The sequence below is a fragment of the Ictidomys tridecemlineatus genome, chromosome 5 (assembly GCF_052094955.1).
Source record: "Ictidomys tridecemlineatus isolate mIctTri1 chromosome 5, mIctTri1.hap1, whole genome shotgun sequence".
Taxonomy (NCBI): Eukaryota; Metazoa; Chordata; class Mammalia; order Rodentia; family Sciuridae; genus Ictidomys; species Ictidomys tridecemlineatus.
Window position 1 is genome coordinate 175,202,499 of NC_135481.1, and position 21,214 is coordinate 175,223,712.

The window sequence follows — 21,214 nt, forward strand, 5'->3', positions numbered from 1 at the left end:
GATGTGGTAAATTTTAGAAAACGGTCTCTTCTCCATGGTCAAGTTTATTTTCAAGATTATTTATTTTGTCTTCATTGTCTGAAACTGTAGCTTCCAAGTGGTCAAGTCTTTTTTTAAAAAATCAATTAATTTATTTTTGCATTACAATTCTTAACACACCATTATACCATTACTTATCATATTGTTAGCGATACTTTCCCCTGAATTTTTAATTTGGCTTATTGATTCCTTCATTGATTCTTTTTCAGAAACTCTATTTCCTTATTGAAGTGATCTTTCACTTCTTGGGTTTTCTCTCTGATCTCACTCCTGACATTGTCTTTGACCTTGTGTGTCAGTTTAACTACGAACTTCCTAAATCCCTTCTCTGACGTTTCCTTCCCTGTGGAGTCACTGGATTCTGTTATTGGGGGGTTTTGGTTAGATTGGGATGGTTTGTTCCCTGGTTTTTCATATTGTTTGTGTGTCTATCCATCTATTAGTATGAATCTGGGGCAGCAGAGCTTCTACCTTTTGAACTTTTAATGTCCCTGTGCTGAAAGCCATTGCCAAGTAGGAATGATGCATGGCATGACCCAGGTCATTTGCAGTGACATTGCATGTAAGGTGACCTTGCTCAAGGACCAGGGCAGATCCAGGTTTAGGGCGGATCAGGGTTTAGGGCCCTCCTTGGGTTTAGGGAGGTTCCAGGTTTAAGATGTATCCTGCTGGGAATAGGGCTATCCTGCTGCCTCCAGGCACCAGCTTCTGAGTTCCCGTTGAGTTCTCGTGGGATTCAGAGAGTATTTGGGATGCAGAGCCCAGTGGAAGCGTGAATTTTGCCCAGAACCTGTGTGTAGAGTGCCGGTGACAGTTTGAGAATAAAGAATTGTTTGAATCTACAAGGTGTGAGTGGCTCGTGATTTTGTGCCCAGCCAGACTGCGGCATCCCTGTGTGACCACACAGTTTAGGGGGAGACAAATAATAACAACACCAATGCAAATAGAATGCAACATTAAACTCAATACTTAGTTGCTATTATGACATCCACAATGTTCATTGGCACAATAAACAGAAACGGTATGAGCACTGGCAAAGTCAAAACATTAAGTTTGCAAAAAGGTTTGCATTTCAGAAGGTGAACAGAGAATGCAGAAGAGATGTAGAATGTGATGATTTTGAGGGTGGAGGAGAGAAAACAGAAGTAAACAATTAAAGGATGTATGAGAGAGAATGTTGGCTGTCAACAAAAGAAGAGAGAGAAAGAGAATCAACAGACCCAGGCAAGTGAAAAACAATAAAAAACAGAACCAGAATATACTAATAAAAAAACCTCAAAACCTCAAAAGACCGAGTCAGGAACCTTGATAAATTGCTGAGGCTGGTTTTGAACTTGTGATCCTCCTGCCTCAGCCTCCTGAGTCACTGGGATTACAGGTGTGTGCTACTGTGCCTGACCTTTTCATTCTTTTTTAATTTTTTTAAATATATATATTATTATAGAAGAACACAATACCTTAATTAATTTATCTTTATGTGGTGCTGAGAATCGAACTCAGGGCCTTACACGTGCTAGGCGAGCGCTCTACCACTGAGCCCCAGCCCAGCCCAACTTTTCATTCTTTCTTCTTTTTGCCTTGTTGCCACCTGAGTGTTCTGTCTCAGCAGGGCTACTTTCAAGCTCTGATGTCGAGTCTGTTGTTGAGATTTTCAGCTTTTAAAAAATTTGTAGTCTGAGTTATTGAGTTGTTCCTTTCCAAGATATTGATCTGTTTCTTTTTCAAATTGCTTTTTCTTTATGGAATTGCTCATTTACATCCTGCATTGGCTTCCTTATTCACTTGGCTGTTGTATTCTCTTGGATTTCATTGGGTCTTTAAAAATAAATCATCCTCTGAACTCTTTCTGGCACTTTGCCCATGTGGATGCCTTCCCATCGGTCACCACAGAGCCATGAACTTCAGAAGCCGTCACGTGGCCTTGTTTTCCCACATTCCTGCATATTTCTGTGTTGAGCTCTGGGCACTCTTGGGGCGGGTCCCTTACACTGTTACCTGAGGACTTCTCTTGATGACGAGCCCCGGGATAGATTTGGTTGTGTGAGTTTAGTTTCCCAGCACAGCAGGGATGCACAGTCTACAGTAAGGTGCGAATCCTGGTGTTCCCTGGGACTCTCCCTCTTTCTCCTCTGTCACCACGGAGGCGCTGACCCTCCTTCTGCCACACTCCTGTGGGATCGGTGCTGGGGCAGCGGTTTCTCCCTCTGCTGCACTATCCAGGGTCTCCCACCTCAACGGGCAGCTATGTTCTACTTGTTTTAATTCTATTTTATTCAGATGCAATGACTGCTGGGTGCCCTAATCTGCCATCGTGGGAGGCTCTGCGATGCACTGTTTCGTTAATATCAGTGGCATGAGACGTCGGGACATGTATACAATGTGTAGCCATCAAGTTGGGGTAATTAGCATTTTCATCTCAAAATGACTTATATGTGTTGGGAATCGTTGAACTCCTCTAGCTGTTTTGAAATATATAAACCCTGTAGACTGTCGTTACCCTCTTGTGCTATAGAACACTAGAAGTATTTCCTGTATTTAACTGTATTTGGTGTTCCTTACCCAACCTCCTTCCATCTCCTCCCCCCACCTCCTTCCTAGCCTTTAGAGTCTACTGTGCCCGTAAATATGTACAAAGATCATATGTCAAATTAAAAACCATGTGAAAGGGAAGATTGTGAGATAATGCCTAGAATCATTCAGCACTGAAGCTGGCAAGGGGAAATGCCTAATTAATCGTGGATATTATTACTATTACAATGAACTGAATCGGAGGCAAATTCTCAAAAAGGAATTAAATAATAGTAGCATTATAAAATTATGTCTTTAGATATGTTATTTGCATTAACATCCTCATAAGCTTATGACATAGACTTTTGTTATTCGTCTAAACAAATAGCTGAAATTTGTTATTCTTTGCTTTCAATAAAGCTTCCTTTATTGAAAAGAATAAGTGGTAAATATTATCGTGATGGGAAAGGAATTTAGAAACTCCTGACCATGTTGAGAAAGGAGCATATTTATTTTTTCTTTTTTCTTGGTTCTTTATAGTTATACACAACAGTAGAATCCATTTTTTTTTTAAAGAGAGAGTGAGAAGAGAGAGAGAGAGAGAGAATTTTTTTAATATTTATTTCTTAGTTCTCAGCAGACACAACATTTTTGTTGGTATGTGGTGCTGAGGATCGAACCCGGGCCGCACGCATGCCAGGCGAGCACGCTACCGCTTGAGCCACATCCCCAGCCCAGTAGAATCCATTTTGACACAATTACAAAAGCATGGAATATATCTTGTAAATGTGGTATATATACACAATGGAGTATTATTCAGCCATAAAGAAGAATGAATTTCTGTTGTGAATGGTGCTGGTATAAACATTTATGTGGCTGTACCCTATAGTATGCTGGTTTTAAGTCCTTTGGATATAGTATGAGGAGAGGGATAGCTGGGTCAAATGGTGGTTCCATTGCCAATTTTCCAAAAAATCTCCATACTGCTTTCCATATTGGCTGCACCAATTTGCAGTCCCACCAGCGGTGTATGAGTGTACCTTTTTCCCCACATCCTCGCCAGCACTTATTGTTGTTTGTCTTTATAAAGCCGCCGTTCTGACTGGAGTGAGATGAAATCTTAGAGTGGTTTTACTTTGCATTTCTCTAATTGCTAGTGATGATGAACATTTTTTCATATATTTGTTGATTGATAGTATATCATCTTATGAGAAGTGTCTGTTCAGGTCCTTGGCTCATTTATTGATTGGATTATTTGGTTTTTTAGTACTTAGCTTTTTGAGTTCTTTATATACCCTAGAGATTAGTGCTCTGTCTGATGTGTGAGGGGTAAAGATTTGCTCTCAACTTGTGGGCTCTCTATTCACCTCACAGATTGTTTCTTTTGCCAAGAAGAAACTTTTTAGTTCGAGTCCATCCCATTTATTACTAAACTGTGGAACCAACCTAGATGCCCTTCAGTGGATGAATGGATAAAAAAGAATGTGGCACGTATAACAACGGAGTATTACTCGGCTATGAAAGAGAATAAAATCATAGAATTTGCAGGTAAATGGATGGAATTAGAGAAGATAATGCTAAGTGAAGTCAGCCAATCCCAAAAAAACCAAATGTCATATGTTTTCTTTGATATAAGGAGGATGACTCATAGTGGGGTAGGGACGGGGAGCATGGGAGGAATAGAGGAACTCTAGATAGGGCAGAGGGGTGGGAGGTGAAGGGAGAGGGCAGGGGGTTAGAAATGATGGTGGAATGTGATGATCATTATTATCCAACGTACATGTATGAAGACACGAATTGGGGTGAATATACTTTGTGTACAACCAGAGATATGAAAACTTGTGCTCTATATGTGTCATGAGAATTGTAATGCATTCCTCTGTCATGTATAAATAAAAAATAGAAAAGGGAAAAAAAAAGAATGAATTGTTGACATTTGTGGGTAAATGGATGGATCTGGAGACGCTCATGCTAAGTGAAATAAGCCAGTCCCCAAAAGCCAAAGGTTGAATGTTTTCTCTCATATGTGGAAGCTAATCCACAATGAAGTGTGTGGGGGGTGGATAAAAAAAAAGAAAAGGAGTTCAGTGAAGTAGACAGAATGGGAATGAAGGGAAGGGAGGAGGAATGGGGTGAGGAAAGACAGTGGAGTGAATCTGACACACGTTCTTATGCATATAAATGAATATACCACGGGAATCTCACCATCCTCTACATCCACAAGAAACTGATTTAGAAAGGAGCGTATTTTAAGCAACTAGTAACATGTGCATGACCACCAGCACACACATACCTTGGAGTCTGTATAGCACCTAAAAAATCATTTCTAATTTTTTTTTTATGTTTAGAAGTTTACAGAATACAGTGAATCACCAGAATTCATCAAAATCAAAACCAAAGACATAATCAAGGCCAACGAAATTGCAAATAGGACTTTCCAAGCCTCATCATCTTGCAGAAACATCAGTCTGAACAACTATTCATGCACAGAAATACTCCCCAAGAGCTAAGGAAACCTGGTGAGAGACCCGGCACCGGGGTGTAGCCCAGAAATCAGACAAGGGGAGAAGGGGCGGTCTCACCATCCCAACTGCTCACGCACTCCTCCCCCAGCTGTCCTCAGGCAGCACCGGGGGAGAGGGCACCTCTGCAGTCCCTAAAGCAGGCCTGCCCAGTGAAGTCCAGGGTAGGCCCCACGGCCTGGCCTCGGGCTCCAGGCCTTCCCAGGGCCTTGGTGTCCAGTCCTGGGCCCAGCACTGCCTGACCCTCCTGTTAGCCTGGCTTCAGGCCTGCCTCAGCTCTAGGCCTGCCCAGGGCCTAGTCATCAAGCTGGCACCGGCTGACCCAGCCTCTGGGCTGGTCCCTGAGGACCCTGGCTGTAGGCCCACCGGTGCCCGGCCTCGTCCTGCAGCCCCAGGCACCAGGCTTGTTCTTGGGGACTGAGCTGAATGCCCCCCTGGTGCTCGATGAGGCCCTGCTGCCTGGGCTCAAGGTCGGCTTACTCTCTAGGCCTGGCCCAGCTCCAGGCTGGCCCCAGTGACTTCCGGCTCTAGACAGGCCCTGTGCCAGGCTGGCCCCTGTGGCCCCTCGGATAGGGGCTGCCCCCAGCCCTGTGGCCCCAGACCTCAGGCCTGCTACGGTGCCAGGCCAGCTCCTGCAGTTGTAGTCAGAGGTTGTCACCCGTGAACCCGCCTGTGGACCCAGGCCTTCCCAGTGCTTTCCCTACAGACTAATTAGATTAATAAGGGAATGGTGAGAGTTACCAAGGAAAGGAAAAAAAAAAAATACACAAATAATCAATATCAGAAATGAAAAAAGAAATGTCACTATGTAACTTACATAAAAAATGGTAAAAGATGATATTATGAAATATTTTAGGCTCACAAGCAGGAGAATCTTAAAAAGATTAATTTTAAGATTAATTGATTACAAGAAATAGAAGATCGAATTGCCCTTTAACTTGTAAAGAGACGTGACCTAAGACAGTTAAGACTTCCTGTAGAGGGACATTCATTTCCGGTCACTCTTGCCACTGGATTCTATCCAGCATTTAATAAAGAAGTGATGAGAGAAGTTCTTCCGTGGATAGAAGATCCTCCCTCAATTGATTTTGTGTTTAGTTTTCCAAGATGATAAACTTTTGGTTTAAGAACAGTTTTAGATTTTATTTATATATGACAGCAGAATGCATGACAATTCTTATGACACATATGGAGCACAATTGTTCATATCTCTGGTTGTATACACAGTATATTCACACCAATTTGTGTCTTCATACATGTACTTTGGATAATGATGTCCGCCACATTCCACCATCATGGCTAACCCCCTGCCCCTCCCTGCCCCTCCCACCCCTCTGCCCTGTCTGGAGTTGTCTGTCCCTCCCATGCTCCCCTCCCTACAGTGTTAGATTGATAGAAACGTTGCAAAGTCAGTCCAGCGAGCTCTGCCTGCCCCCACCCACCTTCGCTACTCACATCTATACCCCGAGGTGCACTGTCCCAGGGAGCTGCATCACTCCCAACGACACTCCACACTTGGGCCTGCAGGAGTGTCCCCCCAGTGTCCCCGTTCTAACCCGGAAGTCCATTCGGGATGCCACCTGGTCATTGTGTCTCCTCAGCTCCTCTGGCCTGTGACGGGCACTCAGGATGTCCTTGATTCGGTGAATCTGACAGCTTTGTGCAGTCTGACCAGACATTTCTGATTAACTCCAATTTGAGGTCTTTTGCCCCAGGTGTTTCTCATTGCTCGTCTGTGGTCATGGATGCAGGAGCGGGGTGACACAAGGAATGAGCACTTGCAGCCTGTTATACCACAGGTTCACGCTGTCGACACGGCTTCTCCTGCCAGGTGTCCCCACGGAAGGTTACCCTTCCCTCCTTTCATACTCTTTTCCTTGGAAGCACAGCTCATCTTCAAGGGAGAGGGAGGTTAAGTTTTATCTCCTTGAGAAAAGGACTAGCTAGATAAATTATTCGGAGTAATTCTATATGGGAGATCTGTCTTTTCTTGCCAAGTCATGAATTTATTCAATTGTTTAGTCATAGCAGCATGGACTCAGATATTATTTTATATATTGTATTATGATCTGGTGCCAGGCTATTCATTTTTTGGGGGTCGGGGGGTGGGTACCAGGGATTGAACTCAGGGGCACTCAACCACTGAGCCTCATCCCCAGCCCCTATTTTGTATTTTAGAGACAGGGTCTCACTGAGTTGCCTAGTGCCTCGCTGAGTGGCTAAGGCTGGCTTAGAACTCATGATCCTCCTGCCTCAGCCTCCAGAGCTGCTGAGATTACAGGCATGCGCCACTGCACCTGGCGATGCTATTAATTTTATTGCTCAGATTGTCTCAACTTTGGTTAGTGAAAGTTCCCTCACATCGACTCCCCTGTCCCTTTCACATCCCCCCTTCTGAATTTCTGCCTTACTTTCTACACTACAAGATTCTCTAGGCTCATCTTGCACAATCCTTGCCTCTGCCCTAGAATAAGAGATAAAAAGAGAATTAAAAGAACATATGTCACTAATTAGTGAGGGAGATGCCAATGAACATGTGAAATCTCAAAAATGTCTGAAATTATTATGGTGACTTGATACAAGAAATAAAACTCGGGCTGGGGTTGTGGCTCAGTGGAACAGCACTTGTCTAGCATGTGCGAGGCCCTGGGTTCGATCCTCTGCACCACATAAAAGTAAATAAATAAAATAAAGGTATTTGTGTACATCTACAACTAAAAAATAATAAAAAAAGAAATAAAACTGGAAAATGAATTGAAATGTGGTTAGAGGAGAAACATTTCATGTTGATCATGTTCAAAAGGCACATCTTTAAGAATGAGGCAGGGTAGACACATGCATTATTCTTGCCTCGACTTGCATATCGACTCAACAATAAAATCTCAGAGCACTGCACTTCAGTTTCTGTTGTAGTCATTTATTTACCTCTTCATTTTGGTTTTCCCTGCTCCCTGCCCGTGCACACATGGGAGCTTAGGAAATCAGACTTGCCCCAAGGTCTCCTTAGAGTATTCTGTTTTTCATTCAAAACACATACATAATTCCTGAAACACCCAGGATTTTCTGATTTCCCTCCATTTGTTGATGTTCCCTTGCCTTTTAAAAAAATACTTTTATTAGTTGTTGATAGATCTTTATTTTATTTACTTATTCATAGTGGTGCTGAGAATTGAATCCAGTGCCTCCCATATGCTAGGCAAGTGCTCTACCACTGAGCCACAACCCCAGCCACCATTGTCTTTTTATTTTATTTTATTTATTTTTTAATATTAATGTCTCAAAACAACTCAAATTTATTGTATTAAAGTTATAGAGGTGAGCTGGGTGCAGTGGCAATTCCTGTAATCCCAATGGCTCAAGAGGCTGAGGTAGGAGGATCACAAGTTCAAAGCCAGCCTCAGCAAAAGCAAGGCACTAAGCAACTCAGTGAGACCCTGCTTCTAAATAAAATACAAAATAGGACTGGGGAGGTGGCTCAGTGATTGTGTGCCCCTGAATTCAATCCCCAGTCCCCCTGCAAAAAAAAAAAAAAAAGTTATAGAGGTGAGAAGTCTAGGGTGGGTTGTAGTGAGTTAAATCCAAGGTGTTACAAGCCTGCATTCTTTCAGGAGACTCTAGGAGAAAATCTGTTTTATACCCTTCTCCAGCTTCTAGAAGTTGTCCAAATTCCTTGATTAATGGTTCGTTCCTTCATTTTCAAAGATAACAGCATAATATCTTCAAATCTCTTTCTGATATTTAACCTCCTGCCTCTCTTTTCCTGGGCCTTTTCTACCAACACTTGTTTGTTGAAATCCTAATTATCAGCCTGGTGTGGTGGTGTATGTCTGTAATCCCAGCGGCTTGGGAGGCTGAGGCAGGACAATGGCAAGTTCAAATCCAGCCTCAGCAACTTAGCAAGGCCCTAAGCAGCTTAGCAAGATCCTGGTCTAAATAAAAAAACGAAAAAGGGCTGGGGATGTGGTTCAGTGATTAAGCACCTCTGGGTTCAATCTCCAGTACCAAAAAAAAAAAAAAAAAAAAAAAAAAAAAAAATCCTAAATATCTCACCAGGCATCACCTTAAACATGAACTCACCCACGAGGTTAACACCGAATACTTGCTTCACTTTCCCTGCTTCTAAATTACATTGTCAATTTCCTGAGTTTCTAATTCCAGTATATCATGTTGTGGGTTTTTTTTTTCAAGTGCACTAGTTGTAATCACTCTTCAAACTGAGGTTCTGTGTTGTCCTTATCAATTCATTACCTGGGGTCTACAGGAAGTGCCCAGCACCCGGGGAAAGAATATATGAATCAGAGAACCAATAGTGAGTCTTTATGAGAATCTGTCTGAAGGTTATTCTGGAGCTTAAAAAACCAGAAGGGAGAAGATGTGATTCTCACCCACTTAGTTTATTGGAATAGGTTGAGAAATAACGAACAGAAAAACTGGACTTAATTTACATATTGTCTGTCTTGGGAGCCTGAGGAAGGTGTGATTTCTACATCTTTGTACGGAGGAAAAGTGGCTGCAAATGTTGGTGGCTTGGGACGAGGCCGCACTGTAACTTTTTTGCGTTCTTCCAGTTGTTTGATGTTAAGGCAACAGTATCTCCTGTTCTCACAAAGCACCTCCCGTATTTCAGTGACTCTACAGACCTTCCTGCAGTTTCCTTGGATGTAGTGACCCCAGCATTTCTTAAGTTGTTCAGTTTCTGTGCATAGATGAGAAGAGTAGCCCAAGATCAGTGTTTGAGGCTGGAAGCAGCTTTGGTTCTGGGGAAGGCAGTGGAGGTTGGTAGGGACTATGGGGATGGACTATCTAAAAGGTGTAGTCTCATAATATCCCAAAGAGGACTTTCTGACGAGGTGAGCCTCCGTGTTTATTTTCAACTGACTCACTCATTTAGATCTTGCCTGGTTTGGGGCTGCCCTCCAATATCTGATAAATGCTGCCCAGAACATCAAATCTTGTTTAAGAAATTGAGGAGATCCTTGCAACTATGCCCTATCCAGGAACCTTGGCAAACCTGCCTCTTCCTGCATGCTTCCAGGGTGCTGTGCCCACCTTCCATGCCCGGAGAACAGCAACTTGTTACTGTGTATTAACAGCTGAGTCCAACTAGGCTCTTGGTTTCATTGCACTGTCATGGCCAAGAATCACTTTCCTGTTATCTAGTTAAGGAACTCTTCTCCCTCCATAATCTCCCCCTTCTGTTTACCTTAGTATTATGCACTGCTGCCAATGCCATCTCCTAATCTGGAGGTTCTTCTAGTTCTAGGACGGCTTCTATTCCTCGATGACCTCCAGTTCTCCCCCAGAGGCAAGAATTCCTCCAACCTTCAGTCCCAGAACTCTGCTGACCTTGATGTCTATTCCCTTTTAGTAACCCTAATACTTTCAGGGATCTAAGAATTGGGATACTCCGATTTTGACTTCTGTAAATTGGAGATGATCCCTCCAGTCCTAAATTCTTCAACCTAGGACATTTAGGGGGCATGGATGACCACCTCTATTCCTATATAATTAAGAGATGAACATAAGAGTTTTGGTTTTTGAAATAGGAAACTAATTTTCAAATTCTTTGTATGTGCCAAGCACTACGCTGGGTGCGTCCCAGACGCTGTATCATTTAGTGAAACCTCTTCTGTTATCATCTCCACAGATGAGGAAACTGAGGCCCACAGAGTTATCACTGCTCAAAGTTGACAAATTAGTAGACACTGAAGCTGTTTCTTAAACCTGACTCCAGAGCTTGTGCTTCTTCCACTGAGCACACTCTGTAATCACAGCCTAGAATGCAAATTCAAATGGAAGAAAACACAGCAGAGTGTCAGCAGATCCTGGACTCAGAGAAGCAAAGGTAACCAGAGACCTTGGGCTCTTTCCTTTTCATTATGAGGCATTGCTAGAGGAAATTACAAAATCCTTTAAGCTCTAGGAATACTGATGTCAAAGGACAGTATTGTGGTAGATGGTCCAAGGAAGACGAAGTGTCTAACATTGGCGATGGGACTTCTGTCCTCCCTGGAACTCTATTTTCCCATACTGCGGAGTACAAAACTCGCTTGGGCTCTGGAAATGTGCCATCCCACCGCTGGTTGGAGTGAGGCCCTGGAAAGCTCTGGGTTACCTGTGGGTTTCTGGAAGAGCAGAATTGCAACAATCAGGAAGAGCCTCATGGCCAGGCTTCCCAGAGGTGGTGGCATCCAAGAGTCTTGGTCCAGCAAATTGCATGCTATGTCACCTTCCTCAGCCTTGGATTCTTATGCACCGAATCAGAACAAAATGGTATGATACGCCCCCAAACTTCTAAACTGTGGGCAGTGCATCATGTGGGCAGATACAGGAAATTTGAGGTCACTTACTTCTCCCTTCCCCACAGAATTTAGAGACACAGCCTGTTCTGGCCATCACCCCTGATGCCCATCTGTAGGCTCAGGTGGGAGGAATGTGCTCATTCCCTCCTTTGGCTGCTTCCCAGCTGGAAGGCAATCATGGACTTGCCTCTAAGAACAAATAAGACAATACAAATTAAGACTTAAACCCAAAAATCCAACAAGAAAATATCTAGAAGTGTGACCATGCTAAGTTTCTTTCGTGTTTGGAAAGATGATATGATGTATGTGTGACTGATTTGGGGTGACCTGCTCTGCATTTTAGAATTTTTAAATTTTTTCAACAAGAAGCAGGCTGGAGTATAAAATAAATGTTCTTTAGATCCCATTCAATGATGTTTATGTTTACAGGAGAGAGGAAGAGAATACAAGCAAGAATTGTTCCCTTTCTGTGCATGATTGTCTTTGGAAAATCTTATTTTAGTTATTCTAGATATCAGCTACTTGATCATAGCCACGAAATCTCTGTGAGTCAGGGGTCTCACAAGTTCTAAAATATGCCACATGGGTGGGAGATTTTCCTTATATCTTCCCAAATCTTTTTTTTTTAATATTTATTTATTTTTTTAGTTCTCGGCAGACACAACATCTTTGTTGGTATGTGGTGCTGAGGATCGAACCCGGGCCGCACGCATGCCAGGCGAGCGTGCTACAGCTTGAGCCACATCCCCAGCCCGCTTCCCAAATCTTGACATCTGTTTTAGTCAGCTTTTTTATGGCTGAGACCAAAACACCTGACAAGAACAATTTTAGAGGAGGAAAAGTTTACCTGGTGCTCAGGAGTTCAGAGCCTCAGTCTCTAGGTGGCCAACTCTACTGTATTCTGGCCCTGAGGGAAAGCAGAACATCATGGTGGAAGGGCGTGAAAGCAGCTCAGGACATGCCACTCAGGAAGCAGAGACAGTGTTTGGCTCACCAGGGAAGAAATGTAACTCCAAAGAGATGCCCCCCATGACTATCTCCTCCAGCCACCCCTGCCTGCCTACAGTTACCACCCAGCCAATCTATTACAGTGGGTTAATGCACTGGTTAGGTTGAGACTCTCAACCCAATGAGCTCATCTCTAAACTTTTTTGTGTTGTCGCACACATGAGCTTTTGAGAGACACCCCATATCTAAACCATAACCACATCTGGGTACCATTGGATACGTATTCAACATCAAAACTCATGCTGACATAGAATCATATGTATTAACTGGAAGAGTAAAATGTTCAAGAAGAATAAGGACTAAGGGTGGCATCTCTGTTCAACAGAAAACTATAACCTAAGGATGATCCTCTGCATAAGCATGGAGAGTAAAGGCAAAGGAGCTTTTTTTGGTACTGGGGATTGAATCCAAGGGTGCTTAATAAGCCACTGAGCCACATCCCCAGCCCTTTTTTTTGGTATTTTATTTAGAGACAGAGTCTTGCTGAGTTGCGTAGGGCCTTGCTAGGTTGCTGAGACTGGTTTTGAACTCGAGATCCTCCTGCCTCAGCCTCCCCAGCCACTGGAATTACAGGGTGCATCACCACGCCAGGCCTTTTTTTTTTTTTAAACCAAGCAGAACTAATTCTCTGCACACACAAAGTGGAAAGACCAGTAGAGCTCTCCCAAGTCCAGTTGGAGCATAGTTAACAAAATATAAATGCATTTAACTTATTATGAAAGGGTATAGAATATTTCTGAAGAAAACTTTAAAGTTGTTCTTACAAAGGAACTGATTATAATTCTTGTTCATTTTAGCTAAGAAATTCTCACTCACTCAAGAAACATTCATTGAGATCCTGTTATGGACTAAGAACCTTTAATCGTCTGGTAATGAAATGGTGGATAAGATAGAAATTGCGGAGTTTCTGGTTCAGAGACTCACTTCGGAGCAAATAGAGACACAGCAGTGTCCATGGAAATCCTGGTCTTAGCCAGCTCATCATCACTCCGGGTGGACAGATCAGTGGAACAGCCTTTTGAATGATCGGTGACAGTGCTAAGTAGGTGGCAACACCTGGCATGCTGGGACAATGTCCCTTGGCGTGCTGCGTGTGCTCTAAGTTGGTACTGGATGCACAGTACTCTCTTCCAATTGCCAGTGTCCGGGGTCCAGGAGTCCCAGGGCAGGAGGAGAGAGGCACCACTCACTATTGCCCCTACTTGTTCACTAGCAAATATATATATATTTTGCTTCCTGCTTTCCTGACCGGAAGACTCTGTTGGTCTGGAGTGCTCCGCTTCAAAAGTGGCCTGCTTCCACGAAGAGACACAGCCAAGAGTGCCACTAGCCACTCTGGACTCCTTATGCCTCTGAATCAACAGGAAAAACGACCTATTATCACGACTGAAGTTATCAGGGGAAACCGGGTCACCACTACACGGTGGGGGGTAAGAAGGAAAATGTCTGGAATGCAAAAGTTTCCTTAGGGGGCCACATAGTGTCCCCATGTTCTGTGACTAAAGTCAGCGGGAAAACTCCAGTAACACAATTCAGGTGGGACTGCAGGGGCCTAGACCGTTTTGGAATGAAGGTTTAAGTCAACTAACATGCAGCCAACTAACGTGTTTGCTAAGGGTGAAGGGAACATGGAATGGGTCACGGGAGAAAGTGGTCATAGAGCCAGCTGTGATCACGTGACCTGATGGAGCACTCAGGAGTTCAATCATTATCCATACTTCCTCCTTATTTTGTTATTGTTATGGAAGAAAAGAGTTAAGAGCTCCAAACCAACAGAGTCTCCTAGTCAGGAAAACAGGAAGCCAAAAAAAGTGTGTGTGTGTGTGTGTGTGTGTGTGTGTGTGTGTGTGTGTGTGAGAGAGAGAGAGAGAGAGAGAGAGAGAGAATCTTGGTAATCTTGAGAAGCTAAGGTATCTGACTTTGACTAGTAAAGTGTTTACACTAGGGGGAGATGTTCGCCAAGATTATCCTTAAATCATTGATTGCATTTTTCAAAAAATTTCAATCATGTTGACCATTAAGAAATAATGATAATATAACAATAAGCCAGTGGCATGGATGAGCACTGCCTGCATTGAATGATGGTCACATGGTGTTTTACATGGGACTATCATATCTTTTACATTGGAAAAAATTGACATGGAAGAATTTTTTTTTTTTTTTTGGTACCAGAGATTGAACTCAAGGGCGCTTAGCCTCTGAGCCACATCCCCAGCCCTTTTTATTATTATTATTTTTTTAAATTTTGAGACAGGGCCTCACTAAGTTATCCTCCTGCCTCAGCCTCCCAGGTAGCTGGGGTTACAGGCATCATGGAAGAAATCATTTTTGGAGGCAAAGTCTCATCCATGTAGCCAGTGTTTCCTGACATTGTGTGTGTGGTCCTTTTGATTGCAAATAGAGACATGGCAGATTTTTTGTTTTGTTTCTAGGTTTCAGAAGTTTTATTATGTTATGTCTCACAATGGATTTCTTTGGATTGATTCACTTTCTTGAATTATAGACATGCATTTTACCAAGTAAGTTTGGGAGATTTGTCATTATTTGAATATTTAAAAATATTTTTCTAGCTCCCCATTCTTCTTCTCTTGGGATTCTGCTCTGGTGACCTGAATATTGGATCTTTGTATTCTCTCCCAGGGCTCTAAGACTCTGTTCTTTTCTTTTTCTTTTTTTTTCTTTTTCAGTCTATTTCTCACTGTTAATCAGATTGGGTAATTCTCTAGATGTATTCCCTACCTCCCTTGACCATCTTCAATGTATTGTTGAGCCCATTCTGTGAATTTTTCTTTTGTTTCACTTTGGCTATTGTATTTTATAATTTTATAGTTTTTGTTAGATTTGTTTTCATATTTTCTATTTCTTTACTGATAGTTTTCTAATTTTTAAGTTTCAAGTCCCCAGAGTCCCCACTTGCCTACTTTTGCTTTTGTCACTGTGATTTTGGAATCTCTGCCTAGACCAATGCCTGTGTTTTCTTCTACGAGTTTTATTCTTTCAAACCTTACTTTTAAATCTTTCATCCATTTTGAGTTGCTATTTGCATAGTGTAAGGTAAGCGTCCAATTTCATTCCTTTTTCATGTGGATATCCAGTTTTCCCAACACCATTTATTAGAGAGAATATCCTTTCCCCATTATGAATTCTTGGTACCTTGTTAAAGATCAAAATGAAAAACCTTTGCAGCAAAGGAAACAACCAACAGAGTGAAAAGATAACCTGGAGAACAGGAAAAAAAAGTCCATAAACTAAATATCTGATAAGGGGTCAATATACGAAATGTATGAGGAACTCACATGACTCAATAACAAAACGCAATTAAAAAATGGGAAAAGGGCCTTGCCGCAGCCTGGAAGACTTGTCAAGAAGAAATGAACTTTATTTTTAGAACACGCGCAGCACCACACAGCTCTTCAGGAATTCCCTCACAGCCCAACTGCCACCACTGGCTTCTCCAGCAAGCCTCTCACCCAGAACTCTTCCTGCCCTTGAGACGATTGGCTGGGTTGTGTGGGCGGAGCCAAATGAGTCCCCCAATGAGCAGCTCTGTGGTCTGAAAGGGCGGGGAAACAGCCCAATGAGCTTCACCACAGAGGAGCCAATCAGCTGGAAGTTTGCTGGGGCGCTTGGGCTGTGGCTCTCAACAGGGCCTGAATAGAAAAATTTCTAAAAAAGATAAAAAATGACCAACTGGAATATAAAGGATGCTCAACATCATGAATCATCAGTGACACGCAAATCAAAACCACAATTGGAATAGACCCCACTCCTGTTAGAATGGCTGCTATCAAAAAGGCAGGAGGTGACAAGTGGTGGTGAGGATGTGATCACTGTAGGTTGGTAGGACTGGAAAGTGACTCAGCCATGATGCAGAGCAGTTGGCAGCTTCCTCCAAAGATTAAAACAGGAGTACCCCCTGCCTCTTCCATTCCTGTTCTTGTAATTCAACACAGGAAATGAAACGATCACCTTGTAGAGACGCCTGGGCTCGCATGTTAATTTCAGCATTATTCACGACAGCCAGGAGCCAAGTCAATCTGAGTGTCTACTCGTAGATGCAGACAAAAAGTACTGCATGATCTCATTAATGTGTGGAATTTAAGAAAGTCCAATGCCTAGAGGCAGAGAGTAAGATCAGTGGTCAGCACTGAGGTGGGGGAGTCGGGGACGTGTTAGAGGGTACAAAGCTATAGCTATCTAGAATAAAGAAATCCAGAAAGCTAATGTACTGCGTGAAAAGTAGAGTACAAATACACCTCTGTATACACGAGGATTGCTAAGGGTATATTTCAGGTGCTCTTACCCCCCCCCCCCCCAATATATTACTATGTGAAGAGATGGGAAAGTTCATTTGGGTGACTATAATCATTTTATTATGTCTACATATATCAAAATATCATGTTGTTATACGTGAAGTAAAAATAAATGTATTTAAAATTTTGTATTTAAAAAAAAATCTGGGTTCAGATTTCATATGTGGGTTATTCGGGAGTCTTCCCAGGTCTTCTCATTCAGTTTTAAAAATCATGGTAAGAACATTTAACATTGTTCAAGTTTAAAGACACCCATCCTCCAGCACCCTCCTGTCCTCAATCGCCCCTCACTCTCTAGTTGGGGGGAAGGTTGGTTCCTGTCACTGCTCCCTGAGGATCAAAGTGGAAACTTCCCTGGTCTCAGGGACAGTGAGCTGGCTGAGAAGAGGTGTGCTGTCCTTTGTGCTACTAGGTGGCACTGTGGGGAACAAGTCCAGTGTCTCCATTTGGTTTTCACGGACATGGCACCAGCAGGGAAGGGAGTTCTGCCCAGGTCTTTTTTTTTTTTTTTTTTTTTAAACTCTGATTGGAGGATAAGTCACTGGACTCTGGCTGACTCTACTGCACCATCAGGAAAGGCTCTGGATACAGCTGGGAGGGCTCAGAGGTCCAGCCTTTCTTCTGGGTCACCACTGCCAACAGGGGAGATGAGTGCCATCTTGGCTTATCTGCTACCCTTGTACGGGAGGTGACATTCAAATTCTCCATTTGACTTCCATGGACATCTCAAGGGGCTGAAGGTCCATGGTGCTTGGCCAGATTAGGGGAGATGCTACCAAAAAGTGTCCAGGAGAGAAGTCCAGCTTTTGAATGAATATCCAGTTAGGATCAAGTACCAATGACCATTGAAATTTAAGCCTCTTGTCATTTATTTAAGGCAAAAATTTATTCAAAGACACTAGAGCCTGAAGGCACATGGGTGCTTGCAAAATTTGCTTTATGTATGTATATGTATATATATATATATTTTTTTTTTTCTCCTCCTTTTTGGTACCAGGGACAGAACCCAGGGATGCATCACCCCTGGGCTATATCCCCCAGTTTTTTTTTCTTTTCATTTTGAGTCAGGGTCTTTCTAAGTCACTTAGAGCATTGCTAAGTTTCCTTGAACTTCCTCCTGCCTCAGCCTCTCGAGTCACTGGGACTACAACCGTGAACAGTGTGCCCATCAAAAATAGGGTTGTTTTTGTGCGAGGTTCTTTTCTTCTTTGAAGCTCAGAATTTCAGATTGTGTTCTTAAGTTTTCATGGTTTAAGTCCACATTGTAAGCATTTTGTGGGTACCAGGGACTGTGGTGCTTTCTGTGTCTTATCGGCTAACTTGAGCATGATTCTGGTATTCTACCTTTCTAACCAATGAAGAGATTGAGATGGAGACCGCGTGTTGACTGTGTGTGTGTGGGGGAGGAGCAAACCTACATGTAGCCAGAGATGTGTTTTGCTCCAGGCCCCCCAATTTTAACCATTAGACTCCATTAGTCAACCTCAAAAGGTTATTTGCCACCTGAATTCCAGCAGGGCACAAAGGACAGTGAGGTGTCCAGCAAGAGGGCAGGACGGCAATGCCAGGCTGAGATTATATTTCTCATCCAAAGTGATCATTATGCCAAGATACTTTCAAGGTAATGATCAAGGTAATCATTGAAGAGAAAGCACAGCAAGTTCCACCAGGAGCCTTTAAAACCCCATCTGCTGTTCAAAGAGATGCCACGGCCCTGACCTCTGTCACTCTCTCCTGCTTGGTAATGAGTTTTCCCCCAGGTGAAGCATGGCTTGTAATACCCGTGCGCAGCAGCCATGGTCCAGCAGGCAGGGCCTCGGGAAAAGCATCTTACTGACCCTCACCTGAGAACCAGCCACCTGCTAGCCAAGTCCCTGTGAGGTGATTAGCTTCCATATACTGTTCTTGCAAACATCAGTGTAACTTCAATGGAAATAAATATTTTCTATATTTTTCAAGTTCAGAAATACAGGCTCAAAGATGGGAAACCACTTGTCTATAGTCCCAAAAGTGAATATATGGTGGAATCATGAAGGACTTCAGACACATCTGACTCAGAAGTCTTTTTTCCCCTGACTCTCCTCCTCTGGGACAATGCACCCTTCAAATCTCCTCCACTTTGTAATGGCATAGATCATGGATGTGCCTTGGGAGGAGACAGAGACCTGTTTGTGGGGAAGATTTACGATAAGTGCAGGTGAGATTTCAGTAATACCCCCAAATCTTCTGGGTCCTCAAGAATCCCCTTTACTTAACAAGAATCAGTATAGAATCTAGTTAGGGAATGATAGGAGACACAGAAAATTGTTCCTCTCCTTGAGCAAATGTCCAATAGGGGAGAAGACATAAGCAAATATCTAGAAGACCACGTGTTAAAATGATGTCATAAAATCCTACATAAACCATATAATGGAGCCCAAGAAGGGGCAGGAGTATTTTGGATGGATGAGTATAGTTGTCAGTGTCCTCAAGAAGAAAATAAGGATTTTTTTTTCCTTCCAGGCAGGGGAAAGGAGAGAGAGAGGAGTGTATCCAAAACCTCAAAGCCCAGAGGCAACCTGGTGAGTCCAAATCGATCACAAATAAGTGTGGTGTGGCGGAAGTGCCAGGTGCCCTCGGGACACAGATAGGAGGCAAAACTGAGAAGGTAATCTAGGTTCTGTACTCAGGGAACAGGAAGTCCGGACCCAAATGGAGAGATTAATGGTTAGAGCTGCATTTCAGAAAAGTAACTCTGGCTATCATTGTGCAGGAAGAAGGAGTTGGTGTGAAAGGAAAGCAGAGTCACCCACGGGGAGACTGCGGCCGTCATCCCACAGTGACTCTCCAGGGCTGATCCCGCACGGTGCCATGGAGACGGACTCAGGGCACACCTCAGAGGTGGTAGAATGCACAGGGATCTAATAGTCACCGGATGGGGATCAAGACAAGAAGAGAAAGGACTCTACCTTGGCCCTCATAGACTTGGGGCTATAGTGGAGATGACCCTTCCGGGAAAATTTCCTCCCACTTTGAGGCCCTGTGCTAAATCTTTGGCTTTTTATAAGCTCCGGGGTGAAGTGGACCCCACAAAGTCTAAGTGAATCTCATCATTTTAGAGGGGAAGGGTGGGGAGAAAGCTATTCAGTCCAAACTTCTTCTTTCCAACTGGGTGATGGTGACAGTCAAAGGCAGACAGGGACCGGGAAAGCGCAGGCAACCTCATTTCCCCTTCTCCGGGACCCGTTCTTGGGAAAGTGGGCCTGAGGTGTGGATGGACAACCGCGATGTACCCCGCCATATTCCTTCTGGGTGCAGGCAGAGCTCTTCAGGGAGGAAATTCTATTTCTGAGTGAGCACCTGTCCCAGGACTCAGGCCACACTCCAGAGTCCTCGATATCCCTTCCTTCCTAAGTTGGAAGCTGAAATTGAGAATTTCTAGGGAGAGGAGAAAACTAACTGCACACCCTCTTGGTGTGGTTGATTTAGACTGTCCCAGGTTTCTAATGCTTAGAAGTCAAGTTTCCTCTTCTCTGAAATAAGATCATAATCTCTATAGTCAGAGGCTGTCGTAAGAAGTCTAATAAAAATGATTATCAAAATATTTTGTGGGATGCATTTGTGGTACTAACCACTTCAAAACATATAGGAGGTGTAGCACTGTATCCATAGGAAATCACACCCACCCGAGGCCTTTGATCATTCTTTTCTTTGTTTGTTTGGTTTTTGCTACTGGAGATTGAACCCAGGAATACTTTACCACTGAGCTACATCCCCAGTCCTTTTTATTTTTTTATTTTGAGGCAGGATCTCATTAAGTTGTGGAGGCTGGCCTTGAACTGGCAGTCCTTTTGTCTCGGCCTCCCAAGTCCCTGGCATGACAGGCATGTGCTCTGGTTAGGCCAGTGGTTCTTACCGTGGGGCCCCTGGACTAGGAAACACTAGCATCACCTGGGACTGTGAGCCAGGCAGAGCCTCAGGATCCACCACAAAACTACAAACTGGAGCTCGGGCCCGGCCATCTGTGTCAGCAGTCCCGGTAGGTGGTTCTGAGACCCGCTGAATTTGGTTAGTAATTGTTACAGGCCGAGTGTGGGTCTGTGACGGTTGACCAGGACGACAGTTCTTCCATCCATCAGTCCCGAGTGGGTCATTTGGGCACACCCCCAGCTGTGCCTGACTCTCCCTTATTTGTGTCCCTACTAGGGAACTGCTGGCACAAGACAGGTGTGGCATCTTTACAGGCACGATTGCGTGGGAAGTGGGGTCAGAGAGAAAACCAACACTGGAAAAGGCCTCTCGTTTTAATGAACCACAGACGCTGGGGTCAGGAGACAAAGGCGAAAATGTTCACCCTGAGGCAGCCGTGGTGCTGGCCACAGAAGTGCTGGAGGCTGTCGTGGCTGGGGAAGAAGCAGGTGTACTTCCAGCATTGGGCGGTGCTGTTCCTCCTGAGCCTCCACCTCCTGAGCCTCCACATCCTGAGCCTCCACCTCCTGAGCATCCACTTCCTCCTGATCCTTGACTTCCACCTCCACCTCCT

General features: G+C 43.7%; 1 long non-coding RNA gene across 2 annotated transcripts; it reads left to right on the plus strand.

Moving 5' to 3' along the window:
* The first annotated feature begins 1,986 nt into the window (after positions 1–1,986).
* Positions 1,987–20,273, plus strand: LOC144378093 (uncharacterized). 2 transcript variants are annotated; one of them, XR_013439623.1, is made up of 9 exons: positions 1,987–2,126; positions 2,317–2,437; positions 3,922–4,095; positions 4,896–5,066; positions 10,717–10,914; positions 13,177–13,809; positions 14,812–14,898; positions 19,195–19,253; positions 19,445–20,273. It is a non-coding gene; the product is annotated as an uncharacterized LOC144378093 (long non-coding RNA). The 2 variants fall into 2 exon arrangements; XR_013439624.1 differs by lacking the exons at positions 10,717–10,914; positions 13,177–13,809; positions 14,812–14,898; positions 19,195–19,253; positions 19,445–20,273 and adding an exon at positions 6,785–7,964.
* Positions 20,274–21,214: the final 941 nt, after the last annotated feature.